A 20,184-nucleotide genomic window follows, 5' to 3' on the forward strand; every position below is an offset into this window, starting at 1 on the left:
GGGACCGAAGCAGACGATGTTGAAATTGATGCTCAGGACGAATTGAACCAGATAAATTTTTTAGGAGCAGTTCCCTGCTACCATTTGTAGAAAGAGAAGTGGAATGGAAAATCATTAAACTATTTCTGGATACGGGTGCTTTGAAGAATTATATTAAACTTATAATAGGTTTAAAAGGCATAGTTCCCGTAAGCAACCCATTTATGGTGAAGTCAATTCACAGTTTTTCGCAGCAATTAAAGAAAAGTGCACGGTGAATATTTTCAACACTAACAGTCCTTTTTATCTTACCTTCACTCTTAAGGTTTGGCCTTGATCTGTAAACACAGACAAGTGCAACATTGAATTTTGAGAGTAGGGAATTGAAAACTGTAGCTTGTATCGAGAAGATCCAATTTTTAAAATACGTAAATATAAATTTTACGCAAGTGGAGGACATAAAGGTGATCCATCTATCGCAGGAAAATTTAGAGAAATGATAAGAAAATTTTTGGGCGTTTTTGCAAATCCCAACGAATCACTCCCATACAATACGAATATTGTAGCTACTATTCGCACCAATAGTAGTGTTCCCATCTACTCAAGACTATACCCATATCCCATGGGTGTAGCTGACTTCGTTAACAACGAAATTAAAGATCATCTGCAGAATGGCATAATACGGCCTTCTCGTTTACCCTTTAAAAATCCCATTTGGGTTGTTGATAAAAAGGGAAAATATGAATACGGAAACACTAAACAAGTTAAAAAGCAGTAAGTTCGGCCGGGCCGAACTTTGTATACCCTCCACCATTTAGAACGAATTTGGAAACTTTCAAAAAAAAAAAAATCCGTTGAAAACGTGGACCTACATAGGCATTGTTGTCATGAGCCATTACCACATTCAAATTCGAAACTTAAAATAAACGGTGAATAATATAGCTAAACTCATCAAAATACCGTATATATGGAGGTACCGTTATATTGGAGCTATACGAAGATCTAGACCTGCACAGACAATTTTCCGACACAGGCTGTAGTATCCATTACGAACTTTAAATACCCAAATTGAAACAATTCCGCTGAATAATGTCTCTAAAATACCGAATATCGGGAGGTAGTGCTATATTGGGGCTATGCGGAGACGAGGACCTGCGCAAAAAATTTTCTGTCATAAGCTGTAGTATCCATTACGAACTTCAAATACGAAATTTGAAACAACTCCAGCGGGTAATGTCACTAAAATCATTAAAATACCGACTATAGAGAGGTACCATGGGGGCTATATGAAGAGGTAGACCTGCGCAGACAATTTTCTGGCTTAGGCTGTAGTATCCATTTCGTTAAATCGAGTTAGAATTTTACGCTTATCTAGAATATATATATACTTTATGAGTAGCGAGATTTCCTACGACGCTTGATCTCAAGTCAGGCTTTCACCAAATAACACTTTTTGAACAAGATTGGGAAAAACGGCATTTTCGATCGGAAATGGGAAATACGAATTTTAACGCCTCGTCTGCAGGTTTAGGTGCAGTCTTGTCCCAAGACGGAAAACCAATAACCATAATTTCAAGAGCATTAAAAGATAGAGAATAATTTAAAAGATAGAGATAAATTTCGCTACGAATGAAAGGGAACTACTGGCCATAGTATGGGCCTTAAAAAAAACTCAGGAACTATTTATACGGCGTGAAAAATTTAAATATTTTTACGGATCACCAACCTCTGACATTTTCCAATCGAAGGCCAAAATTAAACGTTGGAAAGCGTTCATTGGTGAGCTCAATGCAAAAATCATTTACAAACCTGGAAAAGAAAACTATGTATCTGATGTCCTTTCCCGACAACACAGCACATGCACGCCTTAGAGAAGACGTACAGTCGGGTATTGCAACAGTGCATAGCTCACTTGCACAATCGGAAAGACAGACAAACTGCTTTCGGAATCAAATAATAATAGAAGAAAGCGGAAGTGATTCAGTAAGAACAACCATTATGTTTGGTAAGAAAACTCGACATTTCTTGTATTTCTCAGATAGAAAAAGACTTTTCCAAAGAATATGCGATGTAGTTAAAAGTAATGTGGTGAATGCAATCTTTTGCGATTTAAAAGTACTGACATTCATTGAACACAGATTAGTTTAAACATTCCCGTCAACTACATTCCGTAAAACTGATCGCATGGTAACTGACATATTTGACAAAAACGAACAAAAAGATATTGCTGTCTTGGAACACAATAGGGCACATAGAGCCGTCCAGGAGAATGTAAAACATATTCTGCAAGACTATTTTCTCCCAAAAATGACGATTATAGCTAACGAGATGGTTTCAAACTGTAAAGTATGCCACAAAGCGAAATACGATCGACACCCCAAGAGACAAATTCTTGGAGAAACGCCCATTCCTTCATATACTAGGGAAATGTTGTATATCTACATTTTTTCGATTGACAAGAAATACTTTCTCACTTGCGTTGATAAATTCTCAAAACTCGCAATTGTCCAATTAATCGCTTCCAAAACCATTATAGACGTGAAATCCGCCATTTTACAGCTTATGAACTATTACCCGAGGACAAAACCAATATATTGTGACAACGAAACATCTAGCAATTCTGAAACAATCAAGTCTATTTTACATAATCGGTTTGACGTAGAAATCTCCAATGCTCCACCGCTTCATCGTTGCTCAAATGGACAGGTATAGAGATTTTACAGCACCTTGGTAGAAATAGCACGATGTCTGAAGATCAAAAGAAACATTGAAGACACAGTCGAATTAATATATCAAGCAGCAATAGAATACACTAGAATAATTGATTCAGTCACGGATAAACGACCCAGTGACATAATTCATCCGCTGACTAGTGAACTTAACACAGAAGTTAGGAAAACAATTTTGAATGCACAAAATATTCAGTTGAAAAGTAAAACCAGACAAGACAAAACAGACTTTTCAATGTAGGGGACAAAGTCCTCGTAAAATCAAATAAATGATTAAGAAATAAACTTACGCAATTTTACACAGAAGAAACCGTCGAAGCAGACTTGGGGACCACAGTCTAAATAAAAGGGAGATTGGTCCATAAAGACAATTTGAGGTAATTAACATAAAAATTACTTTTGTTTTTCTTTTTCGTCAGGATTTTACATAGCTTCTTCTTACGGTGACAATATCGGAAAAAATGACTGATTACACCAATTCGAATTACCTACCAATTATGGACGGAAATGCCATTATTTGGGAGGAATTCGGATATCTTAAAAACTCAACAAATTTTAACATGTACTCAGTGATCGTAAAAGACACTGAGGAAATGAGAATCCATTTTCCCAGGTCACACATGAGACATTGGACTCGGATATACGACATATGAAGACGCTTATAGAAACACTGAAGATTCATCATAGACATGCTCGAAGTCTAAATTTTCTGGGTACCGCGTTAAAAGCTGAAGCTGGCAATCTAGATTTTGACGACTTTGAAAAAATTAAATTTACACAGAAAGAGCTCATCGAATCAGAACATAAATAACGAAAAAAGCAAAACAGATAAACACAGAATGTTTACATGAGAAACTACTATCAAGAAAAAAATTAGTACCATGGAATTTGATAACCTAATGTTACCTATCACTTTTTAGAAATTAGGAATAATTAACGCATCGATTTTAGACTCCAGAGGAATTTAATAAATGAGCGCTCTACAAATATCACTATTACCGATATTATTGAAATGTCTAATATTAAGGTCGTATTAAATGAGATTCTTGTACATTTTACAATAAAGTAACCTAGGATTAAATTAGTTTGTAAAATAATATCAATGCATCCAGTAGAACACAATAGCGCTATCCTTAATTTCGATAAAAAAAAACAACATAGCTGATTGCGGCGACAGAATAATTCCAATCGTAAACTGCAGGACCACCCTTACTGCAACATTCTGTAGAGAACAACACAATAAAACTTGTGCGCAACAACTTCATTCTGGAGAGATCGCGCAGTGCACCATTCGTCCCAGCCAACTCGAACCATGATAATGATAAAATAGTTATCATAAATGGACAACCAGTGAACGGCACGACTTTCATTACGTTCGATGATGAAGTAACAATTATGGAGTTATATGCCGGAATTAAAAAAAAAACTGCGTTAAAAAATCTCCAGTACCAGCCATGTCAAAGCTCCTCAACATAACGGGTCATCAAGAAATTCCGAGTTTGTCATACTTACAAAAACTGAATATGAATAATTTACGGTATATTGGCGAAAGGGAGAGTGAACTTTTGAAAAGACCAATTATATCTGGAGGAACCACTGTAACCTTCTTGATCAGTTGCTATGCTCTTTTCAAATATTACCAAAAACGTCAGAGAGTCCGACTAAAACGGGAGCATCAAGTTGTTATTGACAGTTTCAAGAAGTCCGAGGACGTCCTTCATCTTAGCGAGGGAAGAGTTAACACAGTCACAGTTATCAATAATTCGTCGTCAAATAAATCACACGTAGGTAAGAATTAAGTTAAAATTACTTGCTTGAGCTTACTTTGTTTTTGACATTAATAAAGAACACAATGGCTTGTTAAATTAAAATTAGCTCAACTTCAACTCAACTGCAAAAGGTATATATATTCCATGGTTGAAGTTACTTTAGCTTCCGAAAGTTTTTGTGATGTAATTTAATTTAAGTTTTTGTATTGGAAGTGCCTCATATTTTGATATAGTCATCATGTAACCGCATCAAATTTCAGGTGTTTAGCATGCTTCACTTATATATCTGAACAAAATTTGTGTTCTCTACAGTTTGTGTTCTCTATATGTAAGGAGCGTTCTTGAAAAAAAAAACCGTCTATATAGATCCTACTTTGAGTACATTCCTCATATAACGGAACCCCCAATGTTACGTATTTTGATAAGCTGTCTCAAATTTTTGACTGGAATTGCATTGAATTAAGTATTTCAATTCTAGCAAACACTCGATTAGTAAGTGCAAAAGATTCTGGCTATGACAGTTCAAATCAAAACAAACAAAACAACAAATCGGGACTGTACACGTTGTTTGGCAAAATTGCATCAAGCTAGTGCATGCCACAGCAGTATATCTTGTGTTAAGTGTGAATACCAGCACAATTACCAAAAGGTCAGTCCGTTATCGAGAGAGTGAAATGTCATATCCATACCCTGGCCCGTCACCTCGACCGCAGTTTGATATTGAGAGATATGTCGGCAACATCATAAAGTCCACAGATACGGATTTCGTTTCCGCCCCCGTCAGCCTTACAGCGTCAATAGGCATTACAAGGTCTTCGACAACATCCGCTTCTTTGTTCCCTCCAAAATACGATTGATTTTGGCAATGAGGTCGATTTCAAACATGTTGCTGGAGTCCATATTACTGAGAAAGGAAAACATTTTCTTTATTTTCATCCATCACAGTTATCGGCCGCATTACAATGACATTTGCCACACGAACGTCCGGGGAAAATAAACGGGTTTCGCAGTGTGTTGGGAATCCTCTGGGACACTCCAAACTGTCTCGACCACATCACCCAGCCTTATTGTTCGTTTGCTCCATCTGTTGCTATTAGAGCAGTGTTAGACTCTTCGGGATGCAAACCCAAATTTCGATGGTGTCTCATTTAAGAGTACCAACCTCCAATCTTGATGGAGTGTTGTTTTGTGGCATCACAGTGGCCTCTTACTACGGCCCCTCTCAAGTCATTTTGGTTACTACGAAATCGATAAATCTAAGGCATATTTCAAGCCTTCTGAAATTGTCCCAGGAAAAATTTAGATGATTTTCGTGGGATTACCACTGGTTGAACCCTGTTTTTCATACCATGTCGCGTGGCCTTGGTGTTCGGTCCCGACGTGTATGCCAAAATTGTTACTAATCAAGTAGCCTCTTTGGATGGGCCTTTTTCGGAGCTTGCTGCAATTAAAGTCTGTATTTAAAGTTTGAATTGGAAAAATCAACCTTATTTTGTCTTAAGTAAGTACGTTTTACAACAGTCATAATGTTGCATGGTGGCTGCCATTGTTTAATTTAGTATAATATCGTAACTTTTCTAAGCTTCCACATTCATTGTGTTTCAAATTTCATCTAATATTATACGATTATATAACGATTGGCGAATTGCCGCCAACACCACCTTTCAATGTTATGAATGCACTTCACTCGCCTAAAGCAGGAAATCTATTTTCTTAACCCAATTTTTTCTCTCAATAAAGCAACTCTCTTATTTTTATATATATCTAAAACGTTCGTGTTTTATTTATTTGGCTTAATTTCACGAAATTTCGGCGTAACAATAACAATCCAATATAAAAACTTTCAAGTTATTGCTGTAGACGAGCATGCACTGTTGTCGATGTCCAAAAGAGATAATTTAAGTGAAAAAAAAATTATATTTTTCGTATTACTTGACGATTCATTTCAATTGTTTTTTTATAACGAATGTTGTCCATGATTATTTTTAAAGCGTATTGATACAAAAAATTTATAAAGTTTTAGCCCTTATTTGCTGATGATTTAAAATAAGTAAGAGAAATTAGACTGGCGAGGAAGCTCTTGTTCTTTAACTGCTGTGTCAAGTCATTATAAAGAAATCAATGAACTAATGGAATCGGCCAGCAAAATAAAACAAGGCAATTTACACCTGTTTGGTCATTTGTATTTAATTGAATTTCTGGTTATAGTTTTTATGATTAGAAAAACTAAAGAAGGTAAGCGAATAGTAGATATAATATTCCCCCTCACACCCGTAAGGCCTATTAAAGAATTATTATTACAAAAATACAAATACCAAGTTTTAAATAATTCTGTTAAAAAATATATTAAAAATCCCCTAGGGGTCACAGTTATATGAAAAATGTACTCAAACTAGGATCTATATGGACTGTGTTTTGCAAGAACGCTTCTTATATATAGATAATACAAATTTATTGTTGTATATACTAACTATTAAAGAACAAGAGCTTTCTAGCCAGTCTAATTTCTCTTAGTTCTTTTTAATCATCAAGAAATAAGCGTTAAAACTTTAGACATTTTTTGTATCAATACGTTAAATAATACGAAAAATATATATTTTGTTTTCACAATATTCATTATAAAAAATAATTGAAATGAATCGTTAAATAAAACGAAAAATAACGTCGCTAAAATCATCAAAATATGGAATATCGGGAGCTACCGTTGTTTGGGGGCTATACGAACACATGGCCAATATTCGAACTTAACCTCTCTACTGGTAAACTCTGCATTCATGCAAAATTTTAGACTTCTATCTCAATTTGTTTGAAAGATGGCCTGATTACAACAGACGGACCCGCTTGATCGTTTTATAATTTTACGCTGATCCGCAATATATATACTTTGAAGGGTCTACTGGAATATATCGGGGAGTTACAAACGGAATGACAAAGTTTGAGATAATTCTTTTAAAAAATCGGTAATATTCTGAATATGGGGAGATACCGTTATATGGAGGCCATACTAAACTGCGAAGAAGGAAGCTAAAATTAAAATAACTTAAAAATAGGGGTTGTGCTAAGACGTGGACCTCTATGGTTTTATTTCATTGAGGTCAAAAATTTGAGACTGATCATCAAAATACCCAATATAGGGGGTACAGTTATATAAGGAATGTACTCAGACTAGGATCTATATGGGCCGAAGGATGCGTTTTACATATAGAGAATACAAACTTATATCCAGGGTGAAATATAAATACTGCAACAAAGCCAAAGCCCATAATTTTTTTTAAAAATTGTATGGTCGGAAATAGCATCAAATGTTATAGTAAATTCAGATTTTTCGAATTGGTCACCTTTGGCACGATTTATGGCCTTCAAACAGCCAATGAAACCGCCACACGCTGCCCGAGTGTTGCTCTGCGGTATTTTGGCCCATTCTCGGCAAAGCGCTTGCGTGAGGTTATCAACACTTTGGTATTTTTTACTGCTGTCTAAAATACTCCAGATACAATAGTACAACGGATTGGTATCCGGAGATTTTGGTCGCCATTGTGCGCTGGAAATGAAGCGGGGAACCTTATTTTCTAAACATTCTTGGGTGGCTCGTGCTGAGAGCGATGGTACTGAGTCCTGTGGGAATGTCCAATGTCTGCGGCAAAATGTTTGCATGCCCAAGACTTTAATACAACCCCCAGAATATTTTCGCGAGAATATTCGGTATTTATTCCGATGCGGTCGGTTACTACGAGCAGAGAGCGACCATCGGCTGTTATGGCGGTCCACACCCTCACCATGGCCGGGGCTTGATTTCTGGTGGCCAACCGAAGTTGAACATTTTCAGCTAAAACACGATAATTTAGTTTGTTTACACACTGCTGACAACGAATATTTTCTCATCGGAGAAAACCAAATTCGGCCAAGCAAAGCAACTGTTTAGCTCTCTTAACTTTATTTTATGTCGGTGTAAGTTGTTGTATTTTTTGGAATTTCACTAGCTTTACTCCGAGCATGTATTTCAATATTTTCCAAGTGGAATATTGCAATATGTTCAGCTCAGGAGTCATTTTTCGACCACTGCGACGTGGGCTTCGATGAAGTTGCTTTTTACGTTTCGAACCATTTTGCTAATGTTTCTCTCCTCTTCCATCCACTTCCTTGACGTCGTTCTACGCTACCATTATCACGATATTCCAGCGATTTGTTACTTAAAGCAAACCAGCTTTGTTGAGTCTCATTAATAAACTGATTTTTTTATTTAAAAAATGGTCATACAGTGGTCTTATAATTATGCTTACATTAACAAGTTTGTATGGTTGGTATTCTAAAGAGTCTTTCACATTTTATTTTGTTTTTACTTGCTTGACATATTTCATACTTTCTGGATGGTGGTGTCATATGACGTTGGTTAGTTGACACAGTGGCGTGTGCAACGATAATGATGAGTTAACAACAGTGGCGTGTGTGTTCGAGAATTATGAGTTAACAACAGTGGCGTGTGTGTTCAAGAATTATGGGGTAACACCTCCCCCTTAAATGCCGAGCGTCCTCGTTCGGTTAAAAATATGGGATATTATAGATCCTATTTATCCCAGCTGATCTTATATCAGACAGTTCAGGCAGAGATGCGTGCGTGGCGGAATTTGTTTTTATTATGGGTGCTGAAATAACAATTTTCTGCAATGTTTTGTAGAATTATAAACGCAACAATCACAATAGTTATTGAAGACAAACAAATGTTGATTGAAATATGGTTTGATGTTAGCTGTTCTATGGATTTTGTGTTTATAACTTGGAGTTCTTTTACCATTTCCAAAGATATGGTTTCTTCTATGTTTGGTTCGGATAATCTAGGCTGAAGAATTGCGGGTAAGGTTTGTAGGAGTGTTGTTTTAAAGAAATTATAAGTTTTATCCAATATTTTGATGGTGGAGTTGTAAAATTTTAACAAATAAGTGCCAGAGAGGTTTGTAGGTTCCTGGTTAACTTGAACTGTTCCATTGAATTGATTTAAAAGAATTATTCTTGGTGTTAATTCCTCTATTATATAGATTATATTATTATTACTATATAGATTCTTTGCTATTTATTAAATTTGCCAAGCAAGTGTTATCATAAATTTTTTCCAATTCTGTTCTCTTACAAATAGTGACATTATTATAGGATTTAAAATTTTTTATGATACCCAAAGTTATTTTATTACAAATTATAACATTTTCGAATTTTATTCTGTTGGCCGAATTTGACTGGTCGTTTGTTACATGAATAGTTTTCTGTATTAGGAATACTAATAATGTAAACAATTGAATTTCTATTTGAAGCAATCTTTATCTCGGCAAATTCAAAAACCTGCTCTACATTCACAAACGCAATTAGTTCATCATTTATTATATCTTTTACAATGTTCACTTCATCTGAAGGCAGAATAAATGAGTTAACCACTGCGACTTTAGCCCAATATATGGCATACTGAACATTAAAATCTCTGTTTTTAAGAGATCAATTCTCATTTTCAATGTTTCAATAATTTTGTCTTTTAGCGTTTCATTGAAATTTTCCTCTTTTAAAATTTTGTTAGTAGTTGCTACCAATTCATTTATTTTTTCCAGGGATAATTTATTTACAACAATCTGTTTATCGTTATTGGCCAGTAATTCGTCAGATTTTTTCTTGAGTATCTCAAAGTCATCATGATCGGGGTTTCCCGCGATCCATTTCCATGCTGTTCCTATGAAATTCGAAGATCTTTTGGTTCTAGGTTTGAGTCAGTCCAAATAGGCTTGTAGTTCTATTAATTCATAGATAATGAAAGGTCGGAGATAATGACTGCTACTGACATTCCTATCTACTGTCGTTTTCATACAATCAATTAGTGATTGATATTTGTCGATATCAGTGATATGAATCAATTTAAAAGTTCCGATTTGTAATTTTGTCATTCCTCCGTCCAGTGTCACAACTTGTGAATTAGTGTAGTCGAATATTTGTACGTCAGCGATGATCGATGTGATGACTGCCCTGAAATCAAAAAAATAAAAAGTCGGTTACGAATGTTGTTTTTGTGAACAATTTTCCCGGATACAGTTAGGACGGTAGATGTTTTGTTTTCTTTTACTGTCTCTTCTCTGTAAGTCTTGCTCAACTAAGTCCCTAGTCTTTTATTTTTCTTTACAAAAATTTTCTGTCCTGGTTCGAAGGTCTTTGGTGGAGTCTTTTTTTATTATTGTAGTTCAAATTCTCGGCCTGTTTCTGTGTAAGTTTCTGTAAAATTTCCTGTCGTTCCTTCTGTATGTCTTTGGGGTCAGTACATATTCTCCTGCCAAAAAAGGCTTCAACCGGTTTCCTACTGATTGTGGAATGAATGGAGTTATTATACTCGTAAATTGACTTGTGTAAAAGCTCTGAAAATGTGGTAAGTGTGTTTTCAGATTTCAAACAATGCATTATCTCTGACAAGGTTGAGTGAAATCTTTCAATCTGTCCGTTCACGCTACTGCTATAGGGTGGAGTTTTAAATACCTTGACATTATATTGATTTTTCGTTATCAATTACAATTATCTTTGGCATACCGAAAGATAAAAGAATTTCTCTGAGTAGCTCTTTAACGTCAACTGCCGCTCTGGAATTGAGTAACATTACTTGGGCGTACTTCGAAAATTTATCTATAGCAGTAAGTATTGGTTTCTTTTCCGTTAAATATATGTCAAATTGGCGTTTCTCCTAATTCAATTTTATTCGGGTGTCTATCAAACTTATTTTCCTTGCAGATTTTGCAAGTCTTGACCACCTTTTTGATTTTGAGTGCGTTTCTGGAAAATAATATTGTGACAATATTTGAATCCTGTTTTCCACGCTGTTTCGGTGTGCTCTGATATGTTCATTTATAATTACTTCTTCTTGTTCGTCGATGGTCTTGAGGTCAGTTACTATTGTTCTAAAGTATTTTACTTTATACCGTGCGAAGTTTTCACGAAATACTTCCTGCAGTTTTCCAAGAATATGATCTGTTGTTTTAATAAAGAAGGGTGTCCACCTTCCGATAAAGGTGAGGTGGATAAAGCGTCAGCGACGACGTTAGTTTTCCCAGGTTTGTATTTAAGTTCATATTTGAAATCTTCAAGGAAGGCTTTCCATCTTTTCAATTTATAGTTTGAATCTTTTTTATTAAATGAATATGTAAGTGGTAGGTGGTCTGGGAAAATGTTCATTTTGGATGAAACATATAGGTAATTCCGAAGTTCCTTCAAAGCCCAAATAATTACGAGCATTTCCTTTTCATTAGTCGCATAGTGCTCTTCAGCTTTTTGAACAAAAAAAAATGATAGGTCTGTCATCTTGAGACAGTACTGCGCCATGAGCGTAGCTAGAGGCGTCAGTGGTAAGGTGAAATTCTTTATTAAATTGAGGATACGCTAACAAAACGTCTTCGACATGAGAGCGTTTTTCAAATTATGAAATGCATCAATTGCTTCTTCAGTAAGATTTATTTTAATTTTACAAGAAGCCAATTTTGAGGCTCTGCCATTCTCCCCTCGCAGAAGCAGTGTCAGGGGATTTGCAATCTTATCATAATCCCGAATGAATCTTCTGTAAAAATTGGACATTCCTTTAACGTTTTAGGAATGGGGTAATTGTTAATGGCTTCTACCCTGCTTGGATTTGCTTTTATTCCGCAATCAGAAACAATAAAACCCAACAATTCAACTTCTCGTTTAAAGAATTCGCACTTGTCGAGTTGAACTTTCATGTTCTCTTTATTTAAAGTCTGAAATACTGTGTTCAAGTTCTCGCAATGAGATTTGTTGTCCTTCGAGAAGATGATGATGTCGTCTAATTGACAAATTTTCCCAATATGTTCCCTTAGAATATCATCTAAGGCTCTTTGGAAAATGGAAGGGGCATTTTTCAACCCAAACGGCAATCTTGTAAAGTCGTACTTTCCATTATTCACGGAAAATGCAGTTTTTTTCATGTCGCTTTCTTTTAAAGGGATTTGATGGAATCCACTTTTAAAGTCTATTACTGAGAACCATTTACATTTTGACAACTGAGACAAAACTTCATTAATATTGGGTATCGGATATTTGTCCGGGATGGTAACATCGTTAAGTTTGCGATAGTCTATTACAATACGATACTTTTTCTTTTCAGAAGCGTCCGATTTTTTTGGAACAATCCATATAGGAGAGTTGTAGGCTGACTGTGATTTGCGATTCTACCTCGTCTTTGAGATGCATGGGATAGGGATAATATCTGGAATAAATCGGAGTTTCTTCTTTTGTCTGAATTTCACCAACATACGTACGTTATTTTTTCATTGGGATTACTGAAAAGGTTTCTATGTTTCTGAACTAAATTATCGAGTTGCATTCTTTGTTCGTCAGTCATGTGGTCGTTCCTGATATTAATAGTATTCACTAATTGTGATGAGAGCTGTATTATTCGTATTCGATTCTGTTATCCACTATAATATAATTTTTTGCTGCGTGAATAACTGCTGCTAACTCTTTTAAACAGTAATTTCCCAGAATTGCATGTGTTTATTACTTCACCTTTTTTATTTGTTATTTAATTAAAAGATGATGTTTATTTTTGTTTTTTTTTTTCTTTTATTATTTTGTTTCAATTCTTTAAATTCAATTTGTTTCGTTTACACTTTTTGTTTAGATTTAGGTCTTTTTGTTCAATTAATTTCCTTTTTTTTGTACAATGTTTTGTTTACAATTTTTTTTGTTTATTTGTAGTTTTTTGTTCAATTTTTTTTTTTTTTTTGTACAATGTTTTATTTTCAATTTTTTGTACAATGTTTTATGTTTTTTTGTATTATGTTTTTTTTTGTTAACACTTTGGTTTTTTTTTTGTTTTTGGGCACTGTTCACTTCGGGGGGGAAACTTGCGTACGCGCTTTCAAATTCGAGACAGAACTGATCTAACTCAAATTTGCATCGTCACAGCAAACCTGTTTTGGCTGGTGACGATGCTTATTTATTTGAATTCAGCATTGGAATTTACCGGTGGCTGCATATATGTGCATGTGTGTGTGTATATGTACATCATTTTTTTATGATGTTATTTATGCAGCCACCGGTAATGTAACAAACAACACTGTTGCGCAAAAATCTAGCATCTTTTATGAACATTTCTGGCCCCCGAATGACAAGTGTTTACATTCATTTTTGAAATACAATGTTGTTCTTATATTTTTGGCATATTTTTTATTGGACCGGCAAACACGTAACCCAGTTGGGTATCATAGGCCAGGACATCTCCAATTCCAGCCTCCTTGCACTCGTCTTTTCTAATGGCTGAGTAAACGTCAGCACCCAGTTCCACATCGACGGGATTGTTGCCTCGGGGATCAGGGTCGGCTAGGGCGCAATTTCGGAAACTTCTTGTGGGGTCCTCGAGGATTGGGTCCGAGTAAATGCGCCTGGGCAAATCTTCGATTATCAAGGCATTAACTCTAAGACTCCAGTGGCTGTTTGTGCGGCGGGGCGAAACCGTAAAGGTGGTAAATCGCTGCCCTTTGTAAATCCGCGATTGTAGGCCCAATCTACGGAAAGCCGCATACGATATTTTGGACATCGTCGCTGATTGGCTGATTAATGCCCTTAGCATGCTGTACCCCTCTATTTTGTCAGCCTTGATGCGCACCATAGCCGTTGCCACAAATACCAAATCCCACGCAAAGTTTGGTGTTGTTACAACTTCCACGTTTAGGGATACTTCCTCCAGCTGAGACGCCCCGTGCAGCGTATGATGCCGATTGTTGCACCTCCTGCAACCAGTCAACGGACAGTCAAGGGCCAAATGACTTCTGGCAAGGCAATTTCTGCAGTACCCCCTACGCTCCACAGTCTCATAGCGCTGGAAGGGGGTCTGGTTGCGAAACCTCTCGCAAGCACTGAGGGCATGGTCCTCCTGACACAACCCACAGGAATACTGCCAATAGCTGGGTCGTTCTTGGCGTTCGCGGGATCTTGCAGCGGAGCGGCTTCGTTGTCGTCTTTCTGGCGATGTGGAACTGGGAAGTCTGCGGTGTCTATGAGCCGGTCTGCTGGGAATGGGTTCGGTTGGGCGTCTGGGTCTGCTAGAACTTCTCGCTGTTGGACGTGCGGATTGGTTGGGACTGCGGCTGCGATCATCTAAACGGCAGTCTTGATTGGGCAAGTAGGCAGCCATATCTGAAAAAAAACCAAAGGCGAGTACTATGTTCTTTTTTAAGTTGGATTCCGGCTAGTCAGTCGGAAAACAATTTGACAATTTTTGTGATAGGTCTGCTTATGTTGCCACTTGATGTCCGTATGTCTACAACCCTCGTATTCTGATCGCTACCGAGATATGTTTTTGCAATTCGACCCAACTTCCATTCATTTGGAGCCAACCTATCGTCCTTTATGACTACTAAATCTCCTTCTTTGACATTCTCCCTTTCACGCTTCCATTTAGTTCTTCTGTGAAGTTCGTGGAGATATTCTAATTTCCACCTATTGCAAAAGTATTGTGAAATAACTTTGAGTCGTTTCCAACGATTTACTAGACTAAGATCTGTGTCGGAAATGTCGGGTTCAGCAGGAGTAAGAATAGGTGTTCCTATTAAGAAATGACCAGGTGTCAAAGGGGAAAGGTCGTTTGGATCATCGCTACCAGGACATAAGGGTCGCGAATTAAGGCAGGCTTCAATTCTTGCTAAGATAGTTGTAAATTCTTCAAATGTGAAATTCATTTTTGGAATACTTTTTCGCAAATGCATTTTAAACGATTTAACGCCGGCCTCCCACAAACCGCCCATGTGCGGAGCGCCAGGCGGGATAAATTTCCAAGTAAGATTTTGATTGAAATTGTTTTGAATATTCTTCATGAAAGCTAATCGATCTCGCTTTAATAGATCGACCGCTCCCACAAAATTGGTTCCGTTGTCGGAAAATATATAAGACGGACAACCTCGCCGACTTATGAATCTGGAGAAGGCGGCGAGAAAGGCATAAGTAGATAAATCGCTAGTTGGTTCTAAATGTATAGCCTTGGTGGCGAAGCAGACGAACAGGCAAACATAGCCTTTTGTGATAAAGCAAGCCCTTCCTGAATAACTTTTAATATTAAAGGGTCCTGCAAAATCTACCCCAGTGTTTGTAAAGGGTCGAGACAGAAAAGTACGTTCGGGTGGCAGCGAGGCCATTATTTGAGTTTGGGTTTGTTTCTTGTGAATTAAGCAGATTCGACATTTTCGTATAGTTTGTTTAACCAGAGATTTGAGTCCAAATATCCAGAATTCGGATCTTAGCACTCGGGTCATCAATTGATTACCACCATGTAAAGTGATCTTATGAGTGAAATCGACCAACAATTTGCTAAGGGTAGTTCCGTGTGGTAGTATTATGGGATGACGTTCGCTATATGTAAGGGCTGGAGATTGAACTAATCTGCCATTAGCTCGAATAATACCCTTTGAGTCGAGAAACGGGTTTAACGTCAATAGAGGGCTCGATGGAGAAATTGGAGACTTTTTCATTAGTGAATTGTATTCATCTGCATAAACGAATTTTTGTGTACGAATTATGCAAGATCGTTTTCCATCTTGGATTTCGGCTGCGGTAAGATCTATTGATGAGGAGCGAAGATTTTGCCGATTTGCGCCTGTATTTTTCCAAAATCGCAGAGCATAGGCGTATGATCGGTAGACTTTTGCCAATGATGAGAAATTTTTTAATGGATCCTCTCTTTCTTGAAATATAGTCAGAACTTTTACAGCTTTAGCCTCTAAATTTGTGTCGTTTGGGATATCTTGCGATGGCCAACGATCTTTTGGCATTTTGAGCCATTGAGGTCCATGCCACCAGAGCTCATGAGTCGTTAGTTCAGTTGGAGAACATCCACGACTAGCAATGTCAGCTGGGTTGCTTTCAGAGTCAACATGTTTCCAGTTTTCTTGCCCAACATTATCAGATATTTCCGAGACTCTATTTCCCACAAAGGTGCTCCAATGACAAGGAGGCTTTTTTAACCAGGCCAAGACAATAGTAGAGTCTGTCCAAAAATGTGTTGAATATTTTGATATTTGTAGACTGTTTGTAATAGATTTTGCTAATTTGGAAAGTAAGACTGCCCCACATAATTCGAGCCTTGGTATTGAAAGTTTTTTGATTGGTGCTACACGAGTCTTTGCTGCTAATAAAAAGGTGTGTGTGGTATGGTCAGTTTTTTCATAGCGTGGCTCCATATGCGCTCTCCGATGCGTCACAAAATCCATGAATCTCAACAGAAGCATCTAGTGTAAACTGTATCCATCTTGGAACTCTGAGAGATTTAATATCATTGCTATTTTTGACAAAGTTTTGCCAATTTATATGGGTGATTGGTTTCAGTGTATCATCCCAATCGATTTTATCCAGCCAAATTTGTTGCATTATCAGTTTTGCTACGACCACTATTGGCGCTAGCCATCCGCATGGATCAAACAATTTGGCTATAGTTGATAAAACTTCTCGTTTTGTGTAAATGTTTTTGTTTTCCACGGTTGGAGGTGTAAAAGTGAAAAAATCACCTGATATATTCCATCGTATTCCCAACGTTTTCGTGGACGCATCTTCAGAGATATCCAACCAGTTAAGAGGCAATAAATGTTCTTGTGGAATATCTTTTATAATTGTATGATAATTTGAGGCCCATTTCATAAGTTGAAATCCAGCGGATTCGAGCGCTGCTACTAAGTCCTTCCGAGCTTTTATAGTCTCCTCAATTGTGTGTCCACCCGCAAGTACATCATCCACATGAAGATTTTGTCTTATAATTCTTGCAGCTCTTGGATACGAATCTTGAACATCATCTGCCAATTTCATAAGAGTTCTCAGTGCCAGAAACGGTGCGCAATTTCCTCCAAATGTTACAGTTAGTAATTCATAGTCTTCAACTGGGTCTGTTGGCGATTTTCTAAACAGAATTCTTTGATATTTTGTTTGAGTTGAATCCAACAGTATTTGCCTATACATTTTAGTAATATCGGCGTTAAAAGCTTACTTAAAAAATCTCCATTTTAGAATTTGTAGTACCAAATCTTGTTGTAAAATGGGTCCCGGAAACAATATGTCATTGAGACTTGTTTTGTTTGATGATGGACAAGAAGCATTGAAGACGACTCTTAACTTTGTCGTGATTCGATCTGGCTTAATTACTGCATGATGTGGTAGATAATAATTGGGCATTTCGTCTCTTTCATCCGGATTGATCCTCCGCATATGACCAAGTTCTAAATATTCGAGTATTGAGGCATCATATTGTTCTTTTATCTCGGGCGTTTTCATAAGTTTTTTCTCCATTCTGTAGAATTGAGCTAAGGCGATGTTTCGGGAATTTCCTAATTCTTCGCATTTTTTGAATGGGAGAGTCACCACATATCTTCCATCCTTGTTTCGTATTGTTGTTTTGGTGTAGTTTTGTTCACAAAATTGGTCTTCTTCTGACCGTAAAACTTTTTTAGGGGTCTCTTCCACCTCCCAAAATCGTGTAAGTACTTTCTCTATTGATGTTGTATTTAGAAGTGATATTTGTTTTCGTTGAAGAGTGCTTCCTGGTATGGGTCCTCCAACTATCCATCCAAATTTGGTTTTTTGAGTTAAAATTGATCCAAATGTTCTCATCGGAGTTCCAAGTGTGAATATTAATGGTCCTATGTCCATTCCAATAAGTAAATCAATGGGTTGACTAACGTAAAATTTCGGGTCAGCCAGTTCTAATGCTGTTACATCTCGAAGTTGTGATTCATCTAAGTTTTGTGGTGGTAGATTTGAAGGTAAATTCTTTAAAACTGGAGCCCATACTTCCAGTTTAAAGCTAGGGTCGTATTTGGATCTCATAGTAAACAAGCAAGATTTCGTAGATGTTTCGGCAACAAATTGACTAAGGCCGGTGATATGAACTAGATTGTTCCTTGTGGGTAATTTCAAGAGGTTTTTCATCTTCTCAGAAATAAAAGTGGATTGTGATCCTGAATCTATTAGAGCTCGGGCATCGTATAGTTGTCCTTTGGTTTCAATTTGTACTATTGCTGTGAAAAGTAGAGTTCCTCCAGATTGTTGCTCACTAATTCGCTCATCTTGGAGGGTCAAAGTGGTAATAGTAGTTGGTTCTAGGTTGGTAGTGGACTGTATGTGAGTTGAAAGAGCAGCAGCACTGGTACTAGGTTGTGCTTCCACTCGAGCTAGGTATGTGTTTGTGGTTTCGGTTTCCGACCCCTTGTGTAACAAAGTATTATGTCTCATAGTACAAATACGACAACCAAAGTGACTTTTGCAATCTCTTACTCCGTGGTTTGAAGACAAGCAGTTGTAGCATAAGTGTGACGTTTTCACAGTGTGAATTCTGTCATTTACACTCTTTTTTAAAAATTCGCTGCAATCCCTGATAAAATGGTTTGATTTGCAGACTTGACATGTTTGAATATTTTGTGATTTATTTTGTTGAGGTTGTGCTAAGTTGTTTCTTCCTCCAAAATTGGTTGTATTTTTTGCGACATTTGTTTGAAATGTTTTCAAAAATCTAGGTTTATTGATGTTATTTTGCTTCTGTTGAGAAAATTTTGATGTGGAGGGTTTTATATTCCCTACTGATTCCAAGGTTTTGAATTTGTTTGTTAAGAAATCGTCAAAATGTTCCCATTTTGGTATTTGTTTACAATCGCTTAATGAGTTCTCGAATTCTTCTGGCAAGGCAATTTCTGCAGTACCCCCTACGCTCCACAGTCTCATAGCGCTGGAAGGGGGTCTGGTGGCGAAACCTCTCGCAAGCACTGAGGGCATGGTCCTCCTGACACAACCCACAGGAATACTGCCAATAGCTGGGTCGTTCTTGGCGTTCGCGGGATCTTGCAGCGGAGCGGCTTCGTTGTCGTCTTTCTGGCGATGTGGAACTGGGAAGTCTGCGGTGTCTATGAGCCGGTCTGCTGGGAATGGGTTCGGTTGGGCGTCTGGGTCTGCTAGAACTTCTCGCTGTTGGACGTGCGGATTGGTTGGGACTGCGGCTGCGATCATCTAAACGGCAGTCTTGATTGGGCAAGTAGGCAGCCATATCTGAAAAAAAACCAAAGGCGAGTACTATGTTCTTTTTTAAGTTGGATTCCGGCTAGTCAGTCGGAAAACAATTTGACAATTTTTGTGATAGGTCTGCTTATGTTGCCACTTGATGTCCGTATGTCTACAACCCTCGTATTCTGATCGCTACCGAGATATGTTTTTGCAATTCGACCCAACTTCCATTCATTTGGAGCCAACCTATCGTCCTTTATGACTACTAAATCTCCTTCTTTGACATTCTCCCTTTCACGCTTCCATTTAGTTCTTCTGTGAAGTTCGTGGAGATATTCTAATTTCCACCTATTGCAAAAGTATTGTGAAATAACTTTGAGTCGTTTCCAACGATTTACTAGACTAAGATCTGTGTCGGAAATGTCGGGTTCAGCAGGAGTAAGAATAGGTGTTCCTATTAAGAAATGACCAGGTGTCAAAGGGGAAAGGTCGTTTGGATCATCGCTACCAGGACATAAGGGTCGCGAATTAAGGCAGGCTTCAATTCTTGCTAAGATAGTTGTAAATTCTTCAAATGTGAAATTCATTTTTGGAATACTTTTTCGCAAATGCATTTTAAACGATTTAACGCCGGCCTCCCACAAACCGCCCATGTGCGGAGCGCCAGGCGGGATAAATTTTTGATTTGATTGATTTTGATTGAA

Source organism: Musca domestica, unplaced genomic scaffold (genome assembly GCF_030504385.1).
Source record: "Musca domestica strain aabys unplaced genomic scaffold, Musca_domestica.polishedcontigs.V.1.1 30, whole genome shotgun sequence".
Classification (NCBI taxonomy): domain Eukaryota; kingdom Metazoa; phylum Arthropoda; class Insecta; order Diptera; family Muscidae; genus Musca; species Musca domestica.